Below are 27,009 nucleotides of genomic sequence, written 5' to 3' on the forward strand. Positions count from 1 at the left end.
CACATGTCTTATTATTGTGCAGTGCTCACTCAGTTAGGCAGGAGGTCAAGTCCTGAACCTCATCAGGAGGTCAGCAACTACACCTGCCCTCTCAGTGACCCCACCTCACTAAAGACAGTGTCCACTGTTCTCTCCAAATGCTGGGCTGTGGGCAAGGCAGGTCTCACTGCAGGGATGCTGCACAGGGAAGGGGACTGGGCCTCCTCCCTCACCCAGCCTGCCCTGCATGCCGTCCTGCCTGCTGTCAGCCTGGCTCTGCTGCTCTGGGGGACTCAGGGTCTCTCAGCCTCAGGCTGCAGCTGAGAGCTGCCTCTGCTCCCAGGACTCTCACCTGGCCCAGCACCTCCATCCTGTCCTCTCCTGGTGGAGACCAGAGGGCAGGACAGGTGAGGGGAGGAGCTCAGGGCAGATTCCCACCCACTGCTGTCCACAGGCTTTGGCTGGACAGTCAGGAGGACAAGCAGGGCAGAGGGTGGGGGAGGGCAGTGGGCACACAGCAGGAAGGCCCTCCCCTCCTGAGACCCTGCTCCCTCCTCTCCTGCTCAGTCTGTAGCCCCCAAATCTCACAGAGATGAAAGAGAAGAACTAGTCCTGAGAACAAAGGGGGGCTCTTCTCCTGGATGTGGGGAACCCCATCCTCAGCCCTGGGCTCTGTTCAGTCATCACTGAGGGCTTCTCCTTCAGGGCTGGGAGGTGAACCTGGGCCTCTTGCATGCTGGGCATGTTCCTGCCACTCTGACACCCTCCCAGGTGCAGGCAGGAAGGGCTTGGAGGAGGCAGGGCTGGGCTCAGGAGGGTGGGCTCCCCCTCTGACAGCCTTCCAGCACCCCTGAAACCACCTGCTCTCCTCTCACAGGTAAAGCTCCACCTGGGTTCAAGACAGGGACACATCTCAGGAGCACAGAGGACCTGGGCAGCCTGACCCCAGCCTCTCCAGATATCAGAAGAGCCTCACCCACATGCAAATCCCTCCTCCTGCTCTGGGTTCAAATGCCCTCTGGGCTGTGGGAGCTCCCAGCTCTCTGCTCAGACAGGGCTGAGGTCTCTGGGAAGGCAGGTGTGGTCTAGAAGATGAGGCTGCTGGGTCTTGTCCTGTGCCTAGTCACAGCTCCCCAAGGTGAGTGTCCCCAGTGTCAGATCTGGGTCCATGGGGAGGTTGTGACTACAGGTGACTTACAGGGTGTGACTGTCTTGTCCCCAGGTGTCCTGTGCCAGGTGCAGCTGCAGGAGTCAGGACCTGGCCTGGTGAAGCCCTCTCAGACCCTGTCCCTCACCTGTGCTGTCTCTGGATTCTCCATCACCAGTGGTTACTACTGGAGCTGGATCTGTCAGTCCCCAGGGAAGGGGCTGGAGTACATAGGGTACATAAGTTATAGTGGTGGTACTAACTACAGCCCATCCCTCAAGAGCCGAGTGTCCATCTCCAGAGATACGTCCAAGAACCAGTTCTCCCTGCAGCTGAGCTCCATGACCACTGAGGACACAGCCACCTATTACTGTGCCAGAGCCACAGTGAGGGGACCTCAGTGTGAGCCCAGACACAAACCTCCTGCAGGGCGCCCAGGGCCAGCAGGGGGCGCTCAGCACACAGGAGCTCTGGTGCCCCCTTCAGAGCAGAAGAGGAGAGTGGATGGTTTCTCTCCAGGTGATCAGTGTCTCCCTGGATCCCATCATGGAGAACCTGGATGTCTCTTCTGCCTCAGATCATCCCATGCTGTTCTCCTATGGAGTCAGGAGTGTCTCTCTCCACCTGTCTCAGGTCAGAATTTTAAAAGCTTTCCTGACTTCCTTCCTGATGGGATCTTATCATCAGAGGTGACAAGAGTTAAGGGAACTGAGACAAAGGCTGGGGACTTATTTCTCCCTGAAGTAATTTCCTCTATAGGCAGCTCCATGGGTCCCCTAAGAAGAGTCCCTGCAGGTCGGGGACCCATTCTAAACTGGTTTTTCTGGTCTCTTCATAGGGGCCACAAAAATCTTAGCCTGGCATTTAAACACATTTAGTAGCTGGACTGTCATAGTTAAAAACTCTTTTGGGTCACCTCCAATAGTTGGAAGTGATTCTGTAAACCCTTTAAGTTTTTGGAGGTTTTGTTGTTGTTGCTGTGAGTATCTGAGGCTGAGAGACAAAAGCCAAGTTTCCTAGACAAAAGGATACTTTACGTATTTTGGAAATGATGATCCTAAAAACTCTCTAGTTCTAAGCTGACCTCTGTAGGAACTGACTGTCTACTCTGCTGGCCACCTGCCCAGTTCCTAAATGAAGGCAATCTCCACATGCTTCATGACATTTGGCTTTTACTTTTAACATCTGTTGGCAGCCCTTTCAATGCAAGCTTTAGTCAGCACAGTTGAAAACCTTTTTAACCATAGTTTTTTAGGTAGGTGTCAGGCCAGGTGGGATTAGGTTTCCCATAAGGAAGTTAACAGTCAAAACAATGGGCAGAAATAAAAGGAAGGTGAGAGACAAGAATTTAACAAGGCAGCGAGTGTGACTGAGTCCAAAGGTGGTGGGTCACCAGTCCCTGTCTTGTCTCACTAGGGAAAAAGTTGGGAAAAAAGTTACAAGCAAACTGAAATGGTGGTTAACCTAAACAAACAACACGGGAACAAACCATAGCAAACAACAAATAGGACAAGACAAAAACACAAGAAAGTCACTCTCCTCCACATAATCTCAGCCTCCAGACCCTCCTCAGGATCCACTTATGGGAGCTCTTCTGGGTCTGGACCAAGACCTCCCCAGGCTCAAGGTCACTTTATACACCTTTGGGCTTCACAATCAAGCACCTGAAACACTTGGAAAGATTTACAATCAAGTGCTGATACACCCCCAGAGGAGCCCCTGACACACTTCAAAACATTTACAATCAGGCACTTGGAACCTCTGAGGCTTTACAATTAAGATAGAGCAAATGAGGGACCTCCCAACACATGCACTTCCGTTGAAGCCAGAATTAGGCAGTCAGTGTAGACAGGTAAATCGAGTCAGGTCGATCAAGGAGGCCAATTTTGAGTGAGTCTGGGAAGTTGGAGACTGTCCCCTGAGGGATCTTATGTAGAACCTGCCCCTGCTCCAACCTGTTGCCAGGGTAACCTGTCCCAGGAATTGCCCTCCCTCCAGAGAGCTCTAGGGTTGTTAAGGTGTCCTTGTCTCCTCCACCTGCCCTTCCCCCTTCAGCCCACCTGGTTCCCACCTGTTGGCCCTCCCACCCAGCACTCCTGGGCCTAGTCATGTCCACAGTAAGGAGAAAGATAAGGGGGAAAAAGGCAGGAAAACAAAGGAATCCTGGGACATATAATAAGAGAAGAACACCTCACTTCTTGGGATACCAGGACACCAGCTAGGGCCCCTTCTCCCTCGCAGGAGAAGTCTATGTCACCCCTTTTTAAACAAACCCTGCTTCATATGCTTGCCTCCCTGTGCTTCTCTAATGTTCAAACTTCAACCTGTGGGGAAGCAGTACTCCTCACAGATAACCTGCAGTATCACTATCCTCCTTCAAAGCCTCTGGATTTACAGATGTGCATCACACCAGAGCTTTCAAAGGAAGACTCAAATCAGTCACCACAAAATGTCCAGCACTTCGCAGAGAGCTCCAAAACTAGATGTGGGGTCACCTCTTGTAGTTTCAGAGGATCCAGGATTCCCTTGTGTCCCAGAGCCACAGCCTTGACTCCAGGGATCATCTCACTGGGGCCTTCAAAATGTTCAAGTCAGATTGCAATAAATCTCCATGTTGATCTTAAAGTAGGAGATGGAGCATTTGTTCATCAGTTGGAGGTTCAGATCCACCAGCTGGCAGGCCAAGGGGTAGGCTGCAAGTACACCCTTCGACCCCATCCTGGGGTTTGAGTACACCTTTTATAGTCCAAAACCACATTAAAGCATAAGGGGTTGCTGCTATATTTCAAAACCATAAATAAATATCATGAGATCTAAAATCATAGGCAGAAAAGAGAGTGGGCCAACATGTCCCCAGTTGGGCACAAGTTAAAGATTGGTTACCAATGTCTACACACTCAATCTCTGACAGGGCACATTGTCCAAGAAAAACAGCAACCAAAGGAAGAACACTGTTACATTGTATAAGAATTGCCATTGTGTGTTGCCAAACATGCTAAGCTAAGCAACTGTTGATGGGGACAGAGGTGGGGCTTTCCTGGGAGAAGCATGTGTTACATGATGTGGGGTCTCAGGGAAAAGTGGAGTCTGTTTGGTCATTGCCCATATAGCCTGGCCATAACAATACAATGTACAAATTTTTTTTGTATTTTAGTGTTTTAGGGAACAAAAATCATATTTCCACCATTCCTAAAGGAAAACCCAAACTGCTTGCCCCTCATCGCCCCCTGTCACCCAGAATCAGCCAAGGCAGTCACCCATTTCCCCTTACAGAAGTCAGGGTTCCATTTTCAGAGGGGGACTGATGTCAGGTGGGGGTGGCACAGGTCCTTCAGTGTAGGTGATGAGTGACTGGGTCAGAAAGATGGGGGCTGACTCTGCAGGAGATAAAATGCTAACACCTCCAGGACACCTCCCCTCAAGCTGCTGCCAAGGTCCCCTGCCTCCAGGGACCTGCTCCTCCCTGCTTGGAGGTGTTAGTGAGTAGCCCTGGGCAGCTCCCTTCCTGCTGCGCCCCTGGGGAGCTCCTTTCCCACTCTGGATCCCTCCACCTTTTGTGTCACAGGGTCAGGTTGGGAGGAGGAGGGGATGAGAACAAAGAAAATCTAAACTCTATGTAAGGGGCAGGACCCCCACTCCCTCAGGCACCAACTTGGACCCCTCCTCTGCAGAGGACCCTCTGTCCCTCTCTCTCTGTTCTATTTTTTAAATAAAAGGTTTTGCTCTTGCAAAACAGTATAACTGCATCTGCATCCACAGGGCATTTTCTGAGTGCTTCAATTTCCACAATGATCTACTTCCTGTGTCCTTTGCCTTATTGCAACCTCAGGACTTGCTCAGGGGGATCAGTCAGCAGTTTCCTGAGCCCTGGTGGATACTGGGGTCACCTTCCCTAAACATGACCTCCTTCATCTGCAGAGAGTCTGTATTAGAGTTTAAGCCTGCTTTCTGAGTATAATATTAGAATGTATTTATGTAAATTAGATTTCAGGAATTTGTAGGTTGAAAAGGTTTTTTTTTTCTTTCATATCCAATTAATTTTATCTAAACAAATTACTTATTGCACTTTTAAGTTCCAAATATAAACATAAATATAAAACACATAGGCTCATATATAATTCAATAAATACATGTTCTTTAAAAATTTTAAATAAATCCTGAAAGGATATCAACAGTTTTAAATATCTCAACATTTGGGATTAAAGAAAGAAGCTGCTAGTAGATAGACTACTCATAAATATTTTGCCAGTAAACGCAGTTTAATTTAGTATAAATTTTAAGCAAATTTCCATAGTAAATAAGTAGTTGATAGTTGCAAACTTCCTAAAATCTCACAACAAACAAAAGTGCACAATTTAATAATTAGAAATCAATGAGAATTTTTTTTAATTTTTTATAAAAGAAGAATTTTTAAAAATATGAGCACATTACTTGATATGTAGATGATTTTCTTTACACTCAGGTAATTATGATGACTTAGCAAAAGAAACTGAAGATAAAATAAATGTGGTGAGATGTTTTTAAAGCTTTAGCTTCTCAGAGTTGCATAATCATTATATACAAATTCAAGCTGAGATAAACCTGCTGTGGTTCTTGTCAATTAGTTGCTCAGCTACCTTGTCTCAGGGGTAGGGGGTAGTGGGGGGGTGGGGGTGGGGGAGTAGAGATGTGGAATCAACACACAGACTCCAGGAGCTGGTGACAGAACTGGCTGGAGACCCACTTCATGTCGTCGTCCAGTAGCTCAGTTTATTTTTGGAATGCATACAATTGTTATAGGGTTTAAATGGGGCGTGCCCATCAATCATACACAAGCAAGATAGTATCCCTAAGCCAATCATCTTATGCCTAATGTAACCACACTAGGAGGATGTTCTAAATATTGCTATCATCAGGAAGGGTCTTTGTCCCTAGAGGAGGGGGTTTCTATGTTAGGAGTTCCATGTTGAAGCTCCTAGTGATAGACCCAACCTGATTTTCTCTTAAAATTGGGAACCATCTCACCACAAAGCCAGGAAAAGCTAACTTCAGCTTCATTATAAATTACTGCAAATTTTGAGCCTTCTTGGAATGCCTGCCCATGCCTTGAACTCACCCATGCCTGGCTCTTTGACCAGATACCAGCCCTCTGAAATTTTAGTGAGGCCTCATAAACCTTGGCCTTCCCTGGCCAGATAACGACCCTCTCTGAGGCTCTAATGACCTTCATAAATTCTGATGCCTGGGCCAGTAAAAATGTTATGCTCATCAAAGTTTTGTTATCTGTAACCCCCTTTGTGTAACTTTCTGGGCTATAAAGCTATGCTGCAAGAAAGCTGCGGGGCTGTCTTGTTCCTGTGGTTTTGGGTGGGAGAGGCAGCCCGGCTTGTTGAAATAATAAGCTTGCTTTAATTTGATTTTAATTGGAGTCAGTGGTCTTTTTTTGTGTCCTGGTCTAACACTAGCTATCAGTTTCCTGGCCTGGCAGCTTGGCAATGCTAACCACAAAGCTAAGGATGTGGTTTCACTGACGGCTCACTAGAGCAGAGCATCCCATCCTGCAGGCCTTCCTATCAGGCCTAAACGAGTGCAGATTCTTCAAGCACTCCGAGCTGCTCATAGCTGCTAGCTGCTAGCTGTAAACGGAAAGTTATTCCAACATAAACCAATTGGTTACTTACATGGTCAAATAATGGATTTCACAAATTTTGCCTCGGACTAGGCTACAGGTTAGTTCACAGCCATGCATGGAATAATAATCCATTTCATTTGTTTTCATTTTATGCCATGTTGATCTCATCAGTAGTTTAGTGGATTCAATTACCCCAATTTGTCCTATGCACTATTAAATATGAACCCCAGGCATACAGTGCTTCTCTATCTCGAAACCTAAAGCCATGGAAATAATGAAAAATGCCTTCTTCAGCTCTCTTCAATGGCAGAATGAGCAATTATATGTTATATTTTTCTTTCACATGTAATGATATCTCATCAGCCACATCATTAAGAATGTCAGCATCTCTCTCCATCAGACACATAGCTGGTGATTCCAGATGGATTTTCATAGTTACACTAAACCTAGCTCTACTGAGGCAGAGGACAGCACCCTGACACAGGGGTGCCAGATGCCAGGTGCCATGGTGGATCCCAGGCTGTGCCTCCTGGGTGTGGGGAGCCCACCAGCTGCTCTGCCCCAGTCACTGTGAAGCACAGCCTGGCTGTGGGCCACAGCTGCCCTGTGAGCTGCTGACCCTCAGGACAAGACCCTCTCTACATGTGGCCCTCACCACCCACCCTCACCCTCAGCCTCCCTGCACCTTCCCATCTCCAGGGGCCACTGTCCTCTCTCTTTCCAGGACCTGATGCAATAGCTTCCCCACATGAGGGATGGTGTGGTGATGGTCTCCCTCTGCCTTACAGCTAGGTCCATGTGCTCCTGACCACGCCAGGAGGGACAGGATGCCATTCTTTTGTGCTAAATTGCAATCTTCCTGTATAGAATGCATATTTTCTACAAGTGCATTAAGGGCCAATATGTGATTAAGAATAAGGCTCAACAGCCCTGGGAGAGGAGTAAGGAAACATCTTGTGGACTGTACATCCCAACAGCTGTGCGCACTGGGCAGAGGTCCTGTCCAGCATCACTCCCTACTACTCTAGGTCGCTCCTGAGGCTGAGGGTTCACAAGGAGAGAGCTGTGCTGCAGCAGGTTCTGGAGACCAGGGTACAAACACCCAGGTGTTGCTGCTGACCAGGGCTCCTGAGGCTGCAGCACCACATGGCAGGAGGCAGGAGGCAAAGAGAGGCAGACGAGGCTGGACCCCTGAGTGGTGCTGGGGTCCCACTGGGGCTCAGGGTGCCAGGAAGGCTCTACCAGCCCTAGGGAGTCTCCCATTGAAGTGGCATTGATCCACACCTGGGGCACCACCAGTAAACCCCATCATCTGCTAGATTCCTAATTACCTGCATTGACAAAGATGTCATCAAATTTCAAAAGGACACAGTTCAACTGTGGTCTCCATGAGACACATCAATAGTTAAAGGGAACTAAAGGCTCCTGGTGATGGGAAGGTTCTCTCCTGGGTCTGAGAGAGCAGGAGACCACAGCTCTGTGACCTCAGTGACCAGCTGTGCTGCTGCACCTCCCACAGTGACCTCTGTGACATGCCAGGGCATTTCCACCATGACCATGAAGGATACACAGGGCTGCCTCCACCAGGTGACCTTCCTGCTCCTGTGACTGCCTGAACTGAAGGAGACCCACTGCACATCTGTGGTCAAACAGAGCCACCCTGGAGCTGACCCACCAGTGACAGGGACTCACTTGATTAATCCTCCTCAAGCCCAGGACCTTGAGAGGAGGACCTGTCCTCTCCTGGTTGACCCACTATGACCCATGGCTTCTCCTGCACTAGCTCTGCCCCCAGAACCACAGGCCAAGGAGCCCAATGTCTGATCACACTTTAGATCCTGCCCAGGGGATCAGAGACCAAGACATCTGGTTGACCCTGAGGGACAGCATCAGTGACTCTGGGAAGAGCAGCCTGGGTTCTACTTGCTCTGCCCCAGTCAGATGTCCCCAGAGGCAGAGAGGCCCAGAGACCAGGGAAGGCAGGACAGGAGCTTCACAGATGAGCTGAGGAGGGCTGCACAGTGTCCATGCACTTTGTTCCAGGATGAAGGAGAAGCCCAAATCCAGGTGCACTGCAGGGATGCTCCTGACATCTGGGATGCTGTAGCTGCTGCAGACAGTGGGGACCTGCTGCCGCCTGGGGACACAGCACATGGGTCTGCAGAGCAGAGAGGAGAGGTGGCCAAGCTGAGCCCCCTACATCTGTGGTCCCAGCTGATGGACTTTCCTCATCTGTACCATCACAGAGTGAGCCTGAGAGGACGATGGTCCAGGAACCTGTGCTCCGCCCTGCACTCACTTCTGCCCTGGTGGGGACGATGGCACAGCTGTGCTCAGACTCTTATGTATCAGTATAGCTGCTTCAAGTCAGCCAAAGGTGCAGAGGGGAGTGGAAAGCCAGAGGCAGACAGGGGCCCAGAATTCTGAAGATGGACTTTCATCCACCAGGACATTCATGGTCCTTAGATGGACACTGAGTGCCGCAAACCCACACCCTGTTCTTCATCCAAAAGGCTCCAGAGACCCCACAAGCCTTGTCCTGTACTGTCCATGAGCTGCTTCATGGAGCAGAGGGATGGAGGGGAGAAGCACATGCCTAGACACTGGGTTATTCCTGTCACATCTTTCTGGACAGCATGAACAACAAGCTTAATCCTATGAGTTAATCTTTCATGAATAAAATGCCACCAACCATCTCAAACATGTTCAAGTTTGTTCTGAGCACAGATGTCTCTAAGGCCTCCACCCAGAGCTGCTATATAGCAGGAGGACATGCAAATAGGGCCTCCCTCTGCTCATGAAAACCAGCCCACCTGACCCTGCAGCTCTGCACAGGAGCCCAGCCCTGGACTCCCAGCTCAGCCCACTCAGTGACCAGGACTGAACGCAGCTGCTCACCATGGAGAGTGTGCTCAGCTGGGTTTTCCTGGTGGCTGTTTTCAAAGGTAATGAATGGAGAACCAGAGATCCTGAGTGTGTGAGTGGACAGGAGTGAGAGGAAGAGTGGATGAGTGCCAGTGTCCTGACCAGGCTGCCTCTGTGTTTGCAGGTGTCCAGTGTGAGGTGCAGCTGGTGGAGTCTGGGGAAGGCCTGATGCAGCCTGGGGGTTCCCTGTGACTCGCCTGTGAAGCCTCTGGATTCATCTTCAGTGACTACTGGATGGAGTGGGTCTGCCAGGCTCCAGGAAAGGGGCTGGAGTAGGTTGGAGAAATCAACCAAAATGGTGGTATAACAAACTATGCCAACTCTGTGAAGGACCAATTCACCGTCTCCAGAGACAACTCCAAGAACAGGCTGTACCTGCAAATGGGCAGTCTGAGAGCCGAGGACACGACCATCTATTACTGTGTCAGAGACAGTAAGGGGCTCAGTATGAGCCCAGACACAAACCTCCTGCAGGGCACCCAGGGCCAGCAGGGGGCGCTCAGCCAACAGGGAGCCTAGAGTCAGCTCAGTTGCAGGTGCAGGGGGAGGTTGAGAGCTGTTTTCCTGCATGTGGGTTCCTCTCCATGAACCAGGTTCCCAGAGAGCCACCTGGACTTGTTGTCTGTACTAAACTTTGGTTTCTCTGAAAATATGAATCCTGGTTTTTGTGATGTATTTTCCTTGTTAATATTAGTGCATCATAGTTATCCTTATTATTGCTTTTCCATTAACCTAGGGATAGACATCCATTGAGTATCAAAGCAGTTCCTCCCTGTGGTCACTGTGCTGTGTGCAGGACTGAGGTTCAGTCCAGGCTCCACCACGAAGATGACTTTCAGAACATGACAGTTGAGTCAGGTCCCACCTCAGGACATCCTGGTGTGGAACAGGGGGCCCCACTGGCTGAGGCCTCTGTCCACTCACTGCCCTCCCAGGGCCTGTTCAGGCTGTGACGTTCGTGCAGCTGAGTCAGAGCAGAGCAGTGGTCAGAGTCTTCTCCACACTCACTGCTCTCTCAATGCCTGTGAGCTCCCGTCCTCTCCAGGTTGTGAAAAGGTGATGGGTGTGGTGAAGGACTTCCCAGATATGAAGCATCTGGACGTTTCTCTCCTGTGGACTCTGCTGCTGGATGAAGGTCAGTGCTGGCTGAGGGGTTTCCCACATCACTGCACTCACAGGCCTCTCTCCACCATGGAGCCTGTGGTGCTGAGCAGGTGTGGGATTTGCCTGAAACCCTCCCCACATTCACTGCATGGGAAAGGCTGGTCTACAGCCTCACACCCAGCCAGGGAGGTACCTCAAATTATGTGCAAGACTGGCTTCCCACATATTCCCCCTTTTTTCTTTTAAAAATCAGGAGATGATTTACTCTGTTGAGTTTCTGCACTCTCGCTCTGAAGACTTGCCATCCTATAATTAGAACACAAAAAAGAATTAACAGCAAAGAGAACAATCCAATAATGTAACAGGCCGAGTGTTTAAGAATATTTCCAGGGTTAAATCCATTTAACTCCTTTAATATTTGGTTAGTCAAGGAAGAAGGATCTGAAAAATCAGCTCTATTATTTTGAATGTCTTGGATATGGTGATGAAGTTCCAAGAGATCCAAACTATTATTACTATTTTGCCAAATACCTAAAAAAATGGTTCTTAACCTTCTCCCAATCCCAGAGAGAAGCATTGTACTTGGCAGCTGTAACACACACATATTTATAATTTGCGTGGCATTTAAGCCTTTCCTTAAACTTTAAAGCCAAAAGTTAATTTTCTATAACAGTCGCCTCTAAGGCATTTAACTTAGTCTCAATCCTTTCATCAATACTTACTTGATTGCACAGAGCCTTAGAAGTATTTTGGCCTAAATTATTAAGAAATTTTGCATGTTGAATATTTTGAGATAAAGTTATTGAGGCAGTGACACTGGATGCATTGAAAAAAAACAAGCACTAAAACACCAACAATTATAATTCCAATAACACGTTTAGGTCTCACTAGCTGGGCATGAATTTACTGTAAGACATTAAAACCAGCATCACCGTACCATGGGTCTTAAATATTAGCAGGCAATAAAACAAAAGAGGGCTGATGAAGTATCAGCACTCCTTTTCCTCCATTATACCTAGTAATACAATTGGTTAGGTTACATTTGTTACATGTAACAACATATCTGTCATCTATCCATTTAACTTTTACATTTCCAATAATTAAATTGTAAGGATATTGGACACAGGCTCATAAGCCATAGCAAGATCTCTCCTTACAGCTTTTGCCAACAAATTTTAGTAAAGGCATCTGTAAAATGTAAGAATTCTGAGGCAGAAATTAAGCGCCAAACATCTTTTTGAATACCATCCTCCCTGTAAGTTAAAATATTACTAACAAATCCTGTAGGTGTCATAGCAGAATTTTTACGTAATTGTCTCTTAGCAATTTTTGGAGACCAGTCTAAAATATACCCACTATCTTTAGACACCTTATGTTGTACTGCAAAGGTATTTACACAATCTATCCATCTAGGAAATGTGCCAATCTCAATTGTAGAACTATTTGAACAGTGGGGTATTCCTGGAGATTTTGCAGAAATGACTGGTTTGTTATGGGAAAGTCCCATCTTAATCACTGATCTAGTATAAGGTTTTAAGTTTCCATAAATAGTATGATTAGTCAGTCTAGGTCTACCAACCACTGTCTTTTCCTCAAATGATACTCTCAGACAGCCAGCATGTTTATCGTGGGACCAACACAAAGGTAATTGTGCACTGTAGCCAGAATAATTAAATCTAGTCACATTATTGGGAGTAATATGAGTATCTGTAAATCCTCCCATCATGAACGAGTCATTAGTAAACACTGGAATAGATTCTCCAGTCCACACAGCTGGATGCACCAGGGGTGGATCTGGGAAATATGTCCAGTAAGTGTCTGCTTGGCTCCCCTTTACCTGACAGCCAGCAGGGCAATCACTGTAGCTACCATCATCAATGGAGTCTTATTCCTTCCTAGGAGTCGAATTATTCACAAAGCTTTTGTTGTCAGCTTCTTCACGTCTTCCCATGAAATCAGCTTTTCAGCTAGATCATGTTGGTTCCTCTTCATCCTTCTTTGATACACTTCCTTTTGAATGGGGGCTTCTCCGGGTCGATCTTCAGCCGCTTGAACCTTGGTTCTATCTCTTCAATATCTGATTGTGCTTTCAGGCACCCAGATAGGACAGAAAGCACCTTCTGGAAAATACAAGCATGACCTCTGCCCCACATAATCACTGGATCTGGGCCTTTCCATTGACTAGTCTGTAAATCTTTCCACAAAACTCTGCCTAAAGGGCCTGTTGACATGGAAGACATGTGCCTCTCAGCTGCAGTGTGACCTTCTGCCTCACAATTTAAAAAAATTAAAACAAACAAGGCATGGTTGAGGCTATTTTGGGGAGTCATAAACCTATTTCCCCCTTTTAATTTTTGTAATTGCAGCTTAATAGATAAATGAGCTCATTCCACAATGGCTTGACCTATGGGGTTATAAGGAATTCCTGTTTTATGATTAATTTGAAACTCTTGGCAAAATTGTTGAAAAGAAGAGCTTGCATAAGCTGGTGCATTATCTGTTTTAATCTGTAAAGGGCATCCTAACACAGCAAAGGCTGCTAGGCAATGAGAAATTACATGTTGAGTATTTTCTTTTGTATGTGCTGTGGCAAAAATAAATCTGGAATGTGTATCAACTATCACATGTACATAACATTGCTTACCAAATTGAGGTATATGAGTTACATCCATTTGCCATATTTGATTTGGTTTCAATCCATGGGGATTTACCCCTGATGGCAGAGATGAAAAGTGAATAACACACGTAGGGCAGTGACTTACAATTTGACGAGCTTGTTCTATGGTAATATTAATTTTTTTACATAAGCTAGAAGCATTTTGATGATGTAAGGAATGTGAAGCTTGTGCACATTCATATGGAGATATCTGTTGACAAACAGCTACTAATTTATCAATCTTGTCATTAATTTCCTTGTAATATCTGAAATAAAGGTCTTAAATCAGAAGTAGTTAGTTTTAAGGATGGCCTCAGCCAATTAATATCTTCTAGTAACTTCTGAAAATCATTAAGGGTCGTAAGGAAACTGTATGTCAGTTTCGCTCAGGTAAAAATGGCGGCTCTCATGGTCAGCGCCATGACATCAAATTGCACGACCTTCCTCTAGTTATTCATTTTCCAGCCAGGGGAGGGCCGACCGGAAGTTTGTGTTCCTGCCAGGTGGAAATGATGACAAGAAGGCAGGCTGATCAGCGCCATCTTGATCTGCCACATGGGGTTGAGCCCTGTAATATCTACGACCAACAGCAGAGGGAGCCCTGGACTTAAAATTACGGGCATTGCATTCTCCCATGTAGTGGCCGCTTCCACTGGTGTCTGGAGATTCTGTCTCCTATTTTTTTCTGCTTGTTTGGCACAAAAATCTGATCAGTAGGATTTCCAAAGTAAAAAATCCCCTCTCTCAGGGAAGCTCTAGCTAACAGAACCCAGTCACTTGGTGGGAGCGGTTGAGAAGCAATAGTCTCAAGCAAATTTTGCACAAAAGGTGAATTTGGACCATAAACCTCACAACCACTTTTTAATTCCTTAATTGTCTTAAAGGGAATTACCGTGTGGATGCGAACCTGCTGATCTTGTTTGTTAATTTGCTCAAAAACTGGCAAAAGTTGAAATCTGCTAATATCCTCCCCAGCCTCTTGTGTTTTTCTAATACCTCATTGGAACGGGGTAAGAAAAGTCATTGTTATTTCAGAGTACCTGTTAAATTTTGTCCTTTTAGCAGACAATGGCTGAATTCTAATAGCCTGGGCAGGCGGTGTCAAACGCAGCCTGTTGAAATTTCCCCACAAGTCCTGGATTTCATTGTCTGATTCCTCTCCCTCAGACTGCGACTTATCGGCAGAATCTCCACTGTCACCATGTTGAAATTGGGCTTGGAAACCATGTGGGAGAGAAGGGTTTTTCTACCTCTCTAGGAATTGCTTGCGGACTTTCCTCTCTATCCCTCCAGGAGGACTTTCTATGCCTCCAGGAGGACTTTCTATGCCTCCAGGAGGAGAACTATCTACGCCTCCAGAGGCTTCCTCTCTTTGACCTTCATCTCTATGATCTTCCTCCAGGTTAATCTGACTCTGTTCCAGGCAAGTTTACATTTTTTACTTTCGGTTTCACTCCAAGGGCTTTTGTCTTTAACCAGTTTAAAGGAAAGTTTACCTTAGCCTCAGGCAGGTTTTCCATTTGAATAGACTTAATGGCTCTCTGAATACCTTTCAATAGATCTTCAGGGGGCCATGGACTATGGCCCATGTAATCAAAAAGACAGATCTCTAAGGCAGTCCAAACTTTTTGTATATTCTCAAAATTTCCAGGTAATTCTTTAGAAAGGCAGATTTTATGTAATTTCCTTCCTATTTTGTCCCAAGTATGTAAATTTGGCGAATCTTGGTCACAAAACCAAGGGCAAATTCACCTACAACCTTTAAGAATTGTAACAACTGAGTCTTTTTTATATGCTTTCCCTTCTGATTAATTATTGTCTCTAAAATAGTCAAGTACACATCCTTATCAGTAGAAGTCGAATTTCCCATTATTAATAATTTAATTTCTCATCCCTTCAGAACCTGCCTGGTACTTCTGTGACCTCAAAAATATCACCAATTCCTTATTTCTATAGCGTGTTCCCTAACTCAACATAGTTAATTTAATATGTCCCCTCATGGGCACCACTTCAGCCACACGACCAGCACATTACCTTCATAATAGAGGTTCAAAGCATATAAATTAACTAGTGAGTTTAAATTAAAGAGACATGACTCTCCTTACCTTATTTGCCCAGCTCAGAGATGGCTCCTCCTAGCTCCTGCCTCCAGCCACCTAAAGCGATAGCGAGGTTAACAGGAGAGGCCAGGGAGAGAGAGAGGAAACACACCAGGGAGTGAGCTTTTATTGGGGAACAAAAAATTCAAGGGAAAATTCCATCCAATGAAGATGGAGGGGGGCAGCATTACAAGGTCAGGATCAGTGATTGGTCTTGAGGTCAGTGGTCAAGCACACCCCCACACAGAGAAGCCCTCGCACCTGGGGCAGGGTGGGGAAGGCTCTGACACAGCTTGTCTAAGCACCTAACACCCAGCCAGGGAAGTAACTCAAATCACATGTGAGAATGGCTTCCCACAGTGTCCTGTGCTAGGTGCAGCTGCTGGAGTCAGGACCTGGTCTGGTGAAGCCCTCGCAGACCCTGTTCCTCAACTGTGCTGTCTCTGGTTACTCCATCACCAGTGGTTACTGCTGGAGCTGGATCTGTCAGCCCCCAGGGAAGGGGCTGGAGTGGATAGGGTACATAGTTTATGATGGTAAACTTACTACAGCCCATCCCTCAAGAGCTGAGTGTCCATCTCCAGAGACACATCCAAGAACCAGTTCTCCCTGCAGCTGAGCTCCCTGAACACCCAGGACACAGCCACCTATTACTGTGCCAGAGCCACAGTGAGGGGACCTCAGTGTGAGCCCAGACACAAACCTCCTGCAGGGCTCACAGGGCCAGCAGGGGGCGCTCAGCACACAGGAGCTCAGGTGCCCCCTTCAGAGCAGCAGAGGAGAGTGGATGGTTTCTCTCCAGGTGATCAGTGTCTCCCTGGATCCCATCATGGAGAATCTGGAGGTCTCTTCTGCCTCAGATCATCCCATGCTCTTCTCTTATGGAGCCAGGAGTGTCTCTCTCCACCTTCTCAGGTCAGGCTGCACAGTACACGTGTGAATCTGTGTCCATGTGTGTACATATGTATGTGTTATGTGTGTGTGTGTGTGTGTGTGTGTGCAGGAGTGTTGTGTGTGTGTGTCTCTGTGTGAGACTGTATGGGTGAGACCCCTGGAAGACAGAGTTGATTATCTTGTCACATGGCTGTCCCTGAGCTCCAGGCCTGCCCCCTGCTCCAGCAGCCAGTCCCTGGGCAGCTGCAGAGGACTCACATGGGGAAGGCTCAGCAGGCTCTCAGACACCTCCACCCATCACAGCCATGACCCTGACCCTGCCAGGTGCTCTTTACACACTGACCTGGGCTCACCCTCCCCAGGGCAGGCAGCTGTCAGTTCACACCAAGGCTGCAGCCTCCTCTTCCAGACCAGAGCATGGGATCCCAGAGTCCTCAGCCCACGTGCACACACTCACACACAAACACAAACTCTCACACACTCACACACACACACACACTACTCAGCCTACCACACAGTGTCCTTAGCTGTCATCATAGAAACGTCCTTTGACACAGTGGTTCTCCTGGTGACTGCACAGCTGCCCTCCACCCTTGGCCACATCTCCTCCTCATCTCTCCCTGGTGACCTCTCCCACCCTGGTTCATGGTTGCCTGAGCCTTTCCCTGGGCAGGTGGCGTCCTGCATGTGGATGTGGTGTCCACAGGTCCTGCTGCTGCTGGGCTCCACCCCAGGGACCATGGCAGTGTCTGCAGTCAGTCGGGGTGTCTGCAGGGCAGTGGGCCTCTCCTGGCCCTGGGTGGTAGAGAGCTCCCTGCTGCCTCCCACCTCACAGTCTCAGAGCCCAAATGCCAGCTCTGCCAGGCTCAGGAACTCTGTGCCCACCTTAAGCCTCAACTCAGTTCACCCCACAAAGTGAATTGGCTGTGACTCACTGTCCTGGTCACCCTCAGCTCACCTGGTCTCAGTGTGCACAGAGGGCACTGGCTCTACTTCTCACCTCTGTGTCCCTAGAGTGTGGGGTGAGTGACCTGAGTGTGCAACTAGGAAGGAGCAGGGTGCCCACAGCAGACACAGGTGCACGACAGGGCAAGGCCACACACCTGTGGGAGATGGAGCCCACTCTGCCCATCCTGAGGTCCTTGAAGCTGAGGCTGTACGTGGCCTGTGTCCACCCAGCTGGACACTGATGGAGCCTTGGAGCCTGGGGTTTCAGGACCTGGGAAAATGGTCAGCCCTGATTCTGAAGAAGCAAAGTCATTGTATGAGATCCACCAAGGTCCACAAATAGGGAGCTGTCAGTCCCCCACCTGAGGATCCTCCAGACAGCAGAGCCTCAGCTGAGGCACTGACCTCTGGCTGACGGGCTGCTGCAAGGTCTCCTGTCTGTCTCCTGTGCCCTCGGCCTCTGCGACCTACAATCTGCCTGTTTCTTCTCTTCCCTCCTGTTCTGCCTGGAATCTGAGGGCTCTGAGCACTGCTCCCAGTCATCCAGATCTGTTTCATCCACAACTTATCTGTCACTGTGTAGCCACCGTCCCTGTGTCTGTGAATCCCTCTCACCTGCCTGAGCTACTCTGACTCCACCCTCTGTGAGGACGTGGTGTGTGGCACTGCTCTGAGTGCAGGTGAGGAGGGCACAGCAGGCCCTCTGACCCTCAGGGCCCTTCCCCTCATGCTTCTCTGTGGTTATGTCCTTGTGTGTCTGTCTGTCTGATATTCACTTTCCTAGTGCATCAGAGCTATGCACAGTCATGAGTCAAGCGTCACAGATTAAGATGACAGAGTTGCTCCCTTTCACCCCAGGACCCCCTCTGTCCCCCTCCTCCCTCCCTGGCTCCCCTCCTCCACTCCATGGTCTTCCTCTCTTTATTTATCCCCTGTCTATTGGTGCACTGCAGCGACACAGGGAGTGGGATCCTGTGATGATTCCTCTGGGCTCACAGGATGCTCTGGTGGCCTTCATTCTGCAGCTCCTCCCTGTCCCCAGCCCTCCTGCATGTCCCTCAGCCCCTTCCTCTTCCCCACTGCCCTCAGTTTTCTCACTTTCGTGAGACCCCGTCCAATTGCTGTTCCTCCCTGATTCTCTCTGCACATTGAAGGAAACCCCACCCTCTGCTCTCTGGGTCTGGCTGGCTTCACTCAGCAGGATGGTCTCCATTTCCGTCCATTCACCAGAAAACCCCATGATTTCCTTCCCTTTGTGGCTGAGCCTAACTGCTGTGCACCTGCGCCCCATCTTGCCCCCCACTCACCTGTGCTCGGCACCTGGGCTGCGTGCAGAGCTGGGCTCTGTGAATTGTGCTGCTGTAGACACTGGAGGGCATGGGACATGGGGCTAGGTGACGTCCTGTCCTCTCAGGAGTGACCACATGGGGCAGCTGGGCCATGAGGTGGTCCCTCTCCCTGTCTCTCCTGGGCCCCACTGCTTCCCAGGAGGGTCCTACTCTGAAGGCCCACTGTGTGTGAGTGGGCTTCACCCACAACCCCCAGCAGTCATTGCTCTCCGTGTTCCTGAGGACCCCCTCTGCCTGGAGAGGGTGCTCAGTGTGTGTCCATGTGCATGTCCTGGGTGGCTGAGGAAGCTGAGGGTGTTTCTCATTATTTCCTGGCCATTTGTGATCTCCTGTGGAGAAGAGTCTGTGGAGACCATTTGCTGACTGACTGATGGGGTGGGTTTCTTTGTGTGATTTTCTGGTCTCTGTGTTCTGGGTGTCAGCTGTCCTGCAGAAGACCAGCTGCCACAGACCTTCCCCACCCTGCTGGCTCCCTCCTCCCTCCCTCCTGGGCTCTGAGACCCTTTCCACTCCGAGGCCCTCCCATTAGCTGACCCTTCTTCTGGACCTTGACCCTCAGGGTCTTATTCAGGAAGGATGTGTCTGCATTTGTGCTTTGGGGTGTGGACCCTGTTTCTTCTGCCTTTCACAGAAATTCTGGTGCAATTGCCATGACTTTGGTCCACTTGCAATGACTGGGCAGCATGAGGGAAGGAGTCCAGCTTCCTTCTCCTTCCTAAGCACGTCCATGTCCTTGGGTACAGAGGCTGGTGATCCCAGACCATATCTCTGGCACCTCTGTTAGTGTCACATGGCCGTGTCTGTCCAGAACAGCCTCTGTGCCTTCTATGCTGTCCCAGGGGCCTTCCCGTCTGCCTTGGTGCCAGTGCCATGCCCCTCTGTCCCTACAGCTCTGTGGTGCAGCCCTCAGTGGGTCATTGGGTTGCCACAACCTTGCTCCTTCTTCTCAGTTCCCTTCATGCCATGGAATTTGATTTGAATTCTCAATCCCCTCCTGGGTAGAAGGTTTTCAGTGCACAAAAATAAAACTCAAAGATCCATGTTGACTTTATGTCCTCTGATTTCTGAAATTTCTTGTTACATTTTTAAAATAGTCCTTTTTTAACATTTAGAGCATTACATTTGTGCCACATGGAGCTCATTTTGACAGGTGTGGCTCTCTCACTGTGCCCTGCCCTTCAGCTCCACCCTGCCAGGACTTCTCTGCAGAGTTCCAGCCCCTAGTTCATCATGGCTGTTGGACTGCAGTTGGCCTCACTGTGCTCATCTGGGTTTTGGACCAGCCTGTGTCTGGCCTCCTAAGGTGGTTTCCCATCCATTCTCCTCTCATGTGCTGCATGACCATCCCGAGGTCCCCTGCCCTGGCTCTGCTCCTCCATTCATTGTTAGTCACCATCAGTCCATCCTGCCATGTCTCTGTGCCTGCTGTTTACTTCTCCCAGGTGCAGTCCTGGCAGACCTGGTGGGACCTGGGCCATCCCCCTGTCCTGTAGTTGGCTGTGGCATCATGGCTGTGGGCAGAGGGGCAGAAGGGAAGCCGTGGACAGGGTGAGCTCTCTGGGGAAGGAGGTGAGGACGTGGACTGGACCTGAGTGGTGCTGGGCAGGCTGTCTGCATGGCCACCCTGACACACTCAGGCAAGAGTGGGGGCTGGGCCTCAGGACTGTGTCCTCTGCAGTTCTCCTCTGACTGCAGCTGCCCAGCCAGGCCCTGTAGGGTGAGCTTCCTACATGGAGGGCATCTGTGGTCATGGGATGCCATGGGCCTACAGAATAACCAATACTCTGTCACCCTCCTGGAGATTGTAATCTGGCCAGGTAGACTCAGCAACCTGACCAGGCAGGGACACATGAAGAGATGGCAGACCTTGCTGGAAGGTGGGCCACAGAATAAACATGGAACATTGAGCACATCATGCAGAACACAGCAGGCATTTTCACCAAGATACAAATGAGCTCTCTGGAGCTCACCCTGACCTAAATACACGATTTAGTAAATACCAGGGTGGACAGCCCTCTGCAGCCCAGGAGAATGACAAGCAGTTTCCACAGACTCTCCTTGACTGCACTCCCTTGATGGGTCCTGCACTTAGGAACCTACTTCTCGTGAGCTCCATAGAGAGGGGAGCAGAGTAGCAAGAGGTGCAGAGTCCTGCCACACCCCTCCATAGCAGGTGATGGAGAGGACAGGGCAAATCTCCTCAGTGAAGGGCATTCTAGAATGTTCCCTGATGAGATGGAAATGAGGCTCCTGTGAAGTCCCTCCCACACCTCAGTCTCCCCATGAGGACAGCACCAGACAAACCCAAGAGGAGACTCACTCAGCATAATGTCTGAAAAACCCTCCTCCCTCCTGGGATCTCCAGAGACGAGAGGAGCAGAGGAGCAGTTCTGACATGGTGACGGACACCCATCAGATCCCACATGTGAGGTCTGTCTCCATCAGTTAGGACGTCTCCTCCACTGCCACCTGAGACCTCAGGCCATCCAGACATGCTCCAGGGACCCACACAGAAGGTCCCTTGCTGGCTGAGGGACCTGAGCACAAGCTGGACCTTGTTCCCATGTGTCCTTGGTCAATTGCAGATGCTAGGGTTGGGACCTTCACTGGGAGAGAGTCAACATCACCAGGGACACCTCCAAGGGCCAGGATTCATTAGCACTCAACAGGGTGAAACCTGAGGATATGGCTGTGTATTCCAGGTGGGCGGACACAGAGTGAGGGAACTCAGTGTGAGCCCAGTCACTCACCTGCTTGTAGGGGGCACTGAGGACCAGAAGGGAGCTGAGGACCAGCAGGGGCACTGAGGACCAGCAGGGGCGCTGAGGACCAGAAGGGAGCTGAGGACCAGCAGGGGGCGCTGAGGACCAGCAGGGGAATCTCAGAATCAGCAGGACACTTGGGGAGTTCAGGACAAGGAGGGGGAGCTCAGGTCCAGCTGGAGGCTCAGGACCACCAGGGGGCTCCAGACCAGTAGAAACCTCAGGAGCAGCTGCCACCTCAGGGCCATCAAGGGGCGCTCTGGTCCAGGAGAAGGTCAAGAAATGTCCAGAGGAGTGTGTGTATTAAGAGGCTAATTTTACCAATAAGGTATTTATTGTCTCTGATTGGGGTTCTTCATTGTTAAATGATACTGTCAGGACATAATATTCTGTTTGTCTACTCTGAATTCATGGTCTTGGGGGGTTTAATGTACGTCTGAATTTCAAGGGTAAGTTCTGAGCCTTGATGACTATCCAATAAGGCTGAGGAATTTAAATACCGTGTGACTCCTTCTGCTTATTCAGGTGCACACAGAGGAGGAGCCACACCTGTGTGTTTGAAGCAGCATCACAGGAACATGGAACAGAAGGTGAGCTTGTCCTGCTCCTGACTTTGACAGCAAGTGTCCCAGCTCTGGAGGCCACGTCACACTTCCTCAGCCCTGGGAACCAGGTCAAAATCAAGTTCAAAGCTGTTGTGTTTTCGCAGTTGTTCATGGACATGAGCTGCCTGGGAAGGCAATTTCCCCAGGGACCCATTCCCAGGAGGCTCCCTCCACCCAACCTCTTGTTCCTGTCTCATGCTGTGAACAAATGTCCTTCTGACCAGCGATGGAGGCCATGTTCCCTGCAATGTCGGTGCATTGTGATGCTGGTGTTTGCATTGGCAACAAGAGTTCTGCTCCACTGCTCTCTGGGTTTCCAATGGGAAAACTGCAATAGGGCTTAGAGTAAGAAGGTGAGATATAGGGAATTTTCAAGTGGAAATCACAGCAGTCCTGGCCATGGCTCCACCATTTGTTGATCAGAAATGTCAATCATCCATGAACTGAAAAAGGATTCATCTGAACTGAGCAGAGGACCACTAAGGAAATTTCCAAAGTAACAAGGGTCAAGGGATATGAAGTCCTGGAGGAGACTAGGAGACCAAGGTGTTAATCCATGAACTCTTGCTTATAGGAGTAATGCAGATCACAGCATCCAGTGAGGCTGATGGTCAATACAGTCAGTGGACATGTGACCTCGGGAAGGGCCATGTGAAGTCCTGACTTGTGGAGCCCAGTGGCTCAAGCTGGAACAGGTGAGCTTGGGAATTCAGTCACATAGAGGGCTCCAGGTTCCCCAGATCAGGAGGTGGGATCATCTGTAGATGTCTCCCTTTGGTCTGCCTGGAAGAAGAGCTTTCAAAACCTTTGATTTGCAGGATGTGGAACCGTCACCCAGTGGCACACATGGATTTCCTGGTGGTGAAAACATGGGGACCAGCAGGTCTCACCTGACCACCCCAGGACCAGGAGGTGGGTGCTGCAGGCTCAGTGTTTGCAGGGAGTTCATGGCCAACACCACAGGGAACAAGGAGAGGAGCCCACATGTCTTATTAGTGTGCTGTGCTCACTCAGTTAGGCAGGAGGTCAATTCCTGAACCTCATCAGGAGGTCAGCAACTACACCTGCCCTCTCAGTGACCCCACCTCACTAAAGACAGTGTCCACTGTTCTCTCCAAATGCTGGGCTGTGGGCAAGGCAGGTCTCACTGCAGGGATGCTGCACAGGGAAGGGGACTGGGCCTCCTCCCTCACCCAGCCTGCCCTGCATGCCGTCCTGTCTGCTGTCAGCCTGGCTCTGCTGCTCTGGGGGACTCAGGGGCTCTCAGCCTCAGGCTGCAGCTGAGAGCTGCCTCTGCTCCCAGGACTCTCCCCTGGCCCAGCACCTCCATCCTGTCCTCTCCTGGTGGAGACCAGAGGGCAGGACAGGTGAGGGTAAGAGCTCAGGGCAGATTCCCACCCACTGCTGTCCACAGGCATTGGCTGGACAGTCAGGAGGACAAGCAGGGCAGAGGGTGGGGAGGGCAGTGGGCACACAGCAGGAAGCCCCTCCCCTCCTGAGACCCTGCTCCCTCCTCTCCTGCTCAGTCTGTAGCCCCCAAATCTCACAGAGATGAAAGAGAAGAACTCGTCCTGAGAACAAAGGGGGCTCTTCTCCTGGATATGGGGAACCCCATCCTCAGCCCTGGGCTCTGTTCAGTCATCACTGAGGGCTTCTCCTTCAGGGCTGGGAGGTGAACCTGGGCCTCTTGCATGCTGGGCACATTCCTGCCACTCTGACACCCTCCCAGGAGCAGGGAGGAAGGGCTTGGAGGAGGCAGGGCTGGGCTCAGGAGGGTGGGCTCCCCCTCTGACAGCCTTCCAGCACCCCTGAAACCACCTGCTCTCCTCTCACAGGTAAAGCTCCACCTGGGTTCAAGACAGGGACACATCTCAGGAGCACAGAGGACCTGGGCAGCCTGACCTCAGCCTCTCCAGATATCAGAAGAGCCTCACCCACATGCAAATCCCTCCTCCTGCTCTGGGTTCAAAGGCCCTCTGGGCTGTGGGAGCTCCCAGCTCTCTGCTCAGACAGGGCTGAGGTCTCTGGGAAGGCAGGTGTGGTCTAGAAGATGAGGCTGCTGGGTCTTGTCCTGTGCCTGGTCACAGTTCCCCAAGGTGAGTGTCCCCAGTGTCAGACCTGGGTCCATGGGGAGGTTGTGACTGCAGGTGACTAACAGGGTGTGACTGTCCTTGTCCTCAGGTGTCCTGTGCCAGGTGCAGCTGCAGGAGTCAGGACCTGGCCTGGTGAAGCCCTCGCAGACCCTGTCCCTCACCTGTGCTCTCTCTGGATTCTCCATCATAACCAGTTACTATTGCTGGGAGTGGATCCGTCAGCCCCCAGGACAGGGGCTGGAGTGGATAGGGGACATATGTTATAATGGTAACACTTACTACAGCCCATCCCTCAAGAGCCGAGTGTCCATCTCCAGAGACACGTCCAAGAACCAGTTCTCCCTGCAGCTGAGCTCCCTGACCACTGAGGACACGGCCACCTATTACTGTGCCCGAGACACAGTGAGGGGACCTCAGTGTGAGCCCAGACACAAACCTCCTGCAGGGTGCCCAGGGCCAGCAGGAGGCGCCAAGCACACAGGAGCTCAGGTCAGCCCAGGAGCAGGTGCAGAGGAAGGAGTGAACTTGACCCCAGTTCTGAGCCTCCTCACCAAGCAGCTCCTCCTGAGAGCCCCAGCTATGGGGGTCCTAGAGAAGCCTCCTCCCCTTGGACACCCCTCATTTCTCTGCAGGTGAGGTGTGTCAGGAGTGTTCCTCTTCAGCAGCGGCTGCACAGTCTCCTCTGTAGCTGAGGCTTTCTGTGCTATGATGGCACTGCTCAGGGCCATCACGTGGGCTCTGAGGACACTTCATGGCTTGGGGAACTCCCTCCACTCTCAGAAGGGCCTGGATGTTCTGCTGCCCAGTGTCCCTCCCAATCCAGTGCTCCCTGTGACCTTCCTGTGACTGATCTGTGCACTTGGCACATGTAGAGGTCATAGCCCACACTGTTCCTGAGCCATCCAGCCACAGGGGACCTTTGACCATGACAAGGCACAGTCTGTCTTCTCACAGGTTAATGAACAGACAGTCATGCCACCATGTAGGTGATAGAGACCATGGATGCAGCTGATAGTCTAAAGCCACCATCAGCAGGCACAACAAGGTTTCCTCTGTCCCCAAACATAAGCAGGACTGAGCTGAGGGATGCCGACAGGAAGCCCTAAACCTGGTCTAAATGCACAGAACTTGTGTATTCAGAGAGAACTTTGGTGTATGTGAGCTCTAACCCCATGATGAGGTTCTGTGACACCAAAATCCCAACCCATGGCCCCAAAGGGCAGAGGTGCCCCCTCCTCATGCAGCTGTGTGGCCTGTGGACAGGGGTGACCTGAGGAAGGTCTTGGAGGGAAAGGGGCTCCCTTGGCACAGACTCAGATGGGAGGGTGGTCAGCTCTGCACGGACTGTGGCATCTGCAGGTTGGCTCTGCCACTGGCCTCAGGACCCTGAGACATGCTGTGCCCAGGACCACTCTGACCCCAACAAGGTTGGGAGCTGACCCTGAGCCTGAGAATCCCCAGGACACCTGGCTGCTGGGGGGAAGCAACCTGGAGCCTGGTTACTGCTGGAGCTGGATCCGTCAGCCCCCAGGGAAGTGGTTTCCAGCCACTGTCACTGGACAGCAGGGTCACAGACAGGGACACCCTGGACCCTGTTCCTGCTCACGTCAGTGCCCACCCTGTCCTAGAGCCCAGCTCCAGTCTGGTTGAGGATGAGCATCATCAATGTTTACATCCCTGATCGTCCTAAGCCTCTCCTGGAACATGCCATGAAATAGAATCACTTTATGTATTTTCAAATTATGGTTTGAGAGCTAGAGCACTGATTTTATGTAAAACATCTATAATTTGCTAAGTTAAAGTTTTATGTTCTGTATCACCATAAGCCTCTTATGTTTTTATTAATAATAAATCCAAGTTTTAATCACTTTTAATATTCTATTTGAGCATCATAATCTTAGAAAAATGGGTGCTTCATTATCACATGTTGGTAGAGGATAAACAGATGGTGAAGAGGAAATGCTTCTGTGTATTCTGTGTGTCTGACATTTCTGTATGTGGCTTACTCCTTTCAATTCATTATCTTTCTTTACACAAAATATAAATGCAATGATTTGCCTTTGTTTTTAAGTCCTTTGTAGCCTGGCAATTAACTCACTATAATCATAATTCTACACTTATTTTTGTTTTTTAGCAAACAAAAATGATATTGCATTTTAATTAAGAAGAATTTCCACAGTGGTGTAGTTTCTGTCTCTCGGGACTTGCTCTGGGGAATCACTATGCTTCTCCCTGATAGTTGCTGGGAGCACTTTTAACATGCATGACACCCCTCACTAGCACACAGTTTGTATTTCATTGATTAAGTCTATTTTTATGAGTATAATATATTCACTTAGATACATAAAATAGACTTATGGATTTGACATTGGAATATATTTTGAAAAACATGAATAAGCAATGAGGTGTTGTATATTGTGGTCTTTCTCATGTGAGGGTCTTTGATCACCAGCAACACTAAGAATGTCAGCATCTCTCTCCATCAGACACAGAGTGGTGAATCCAGGTGTATTTTCACACTTACACTGAAACCCAGCTCTAGTGAGGCAGAGGACAGCACCCTGACACAGGGGTGCCAGGTGCCATGATGGGTCCCAGGCTGTGCACACCCAGCTGTCCATCACCTGTCCCTCCTGGGTGTGGGGAGCCCACCAGCTGCACTGCCCCAGTCACTGTGAAGCACAGCCTGGCTGTGGGCCACAGGTGCCCTGTGAGCTGCAGAGCCCCAGGACAAGGCCCTCTCTGCACGTGGCCCTCACCACCCACCCTCACCCTCACCCTCCCTGCACCTTCCCATCTCCAGGGGCCACTGTCCTCTCTCTTTCCAGGACCTGATG

General features: G+C 49.9%; 2 long non-coding RNA genes across 2 annotated transcripts; both read left to right on the top strand.

Annotated features, from left to right (window-relative positions):
• Positions 1-506: 506 nt before the first annotated feature.
• Positions 507-1,509, top strand: LOC139703251 (uncharacterized). Its single transcript, XR_011705653.1, has 3 exons — positions 507-693; positions 857-1,117; positions 1,202-1,509. It is a non-coding gene; the product is annotated as an uncharacterized lncRNA (long non-coding RNA).
• Positions 1,510-23,681: 22,172 nt separating this feature from the next.
• Positions 23,682-24,567, top strand: LOC114082435 (uncharacterized). Its single transcript, XR_011705646.1, has 3 exons — positions 23,682-23,751; positions 23,915-24,175; positions 24,261-24,567. It is a non-coding gene; the product is annotated as an uncharacterized lncRNA (long non-coding RNA).
• The last annotated feature ends 2,442 nt before the right edge of the window (positions 24,568-27,009 follow it).

The sequence above is a fragment of the Marmota flaviventris genome, chromosome 2, assembly GCF_047511675.1.
Source record: "Marmota flaviventris isolate mMarFla1 chromosome 2, mMarFla1.hap1, whole genome shotgun sequence".
NCBI lineage: Eukaryota > Metazoa > Chordata > Mammalia > Rodentia > Sciuridae > Marmota > Marmota flaviventris.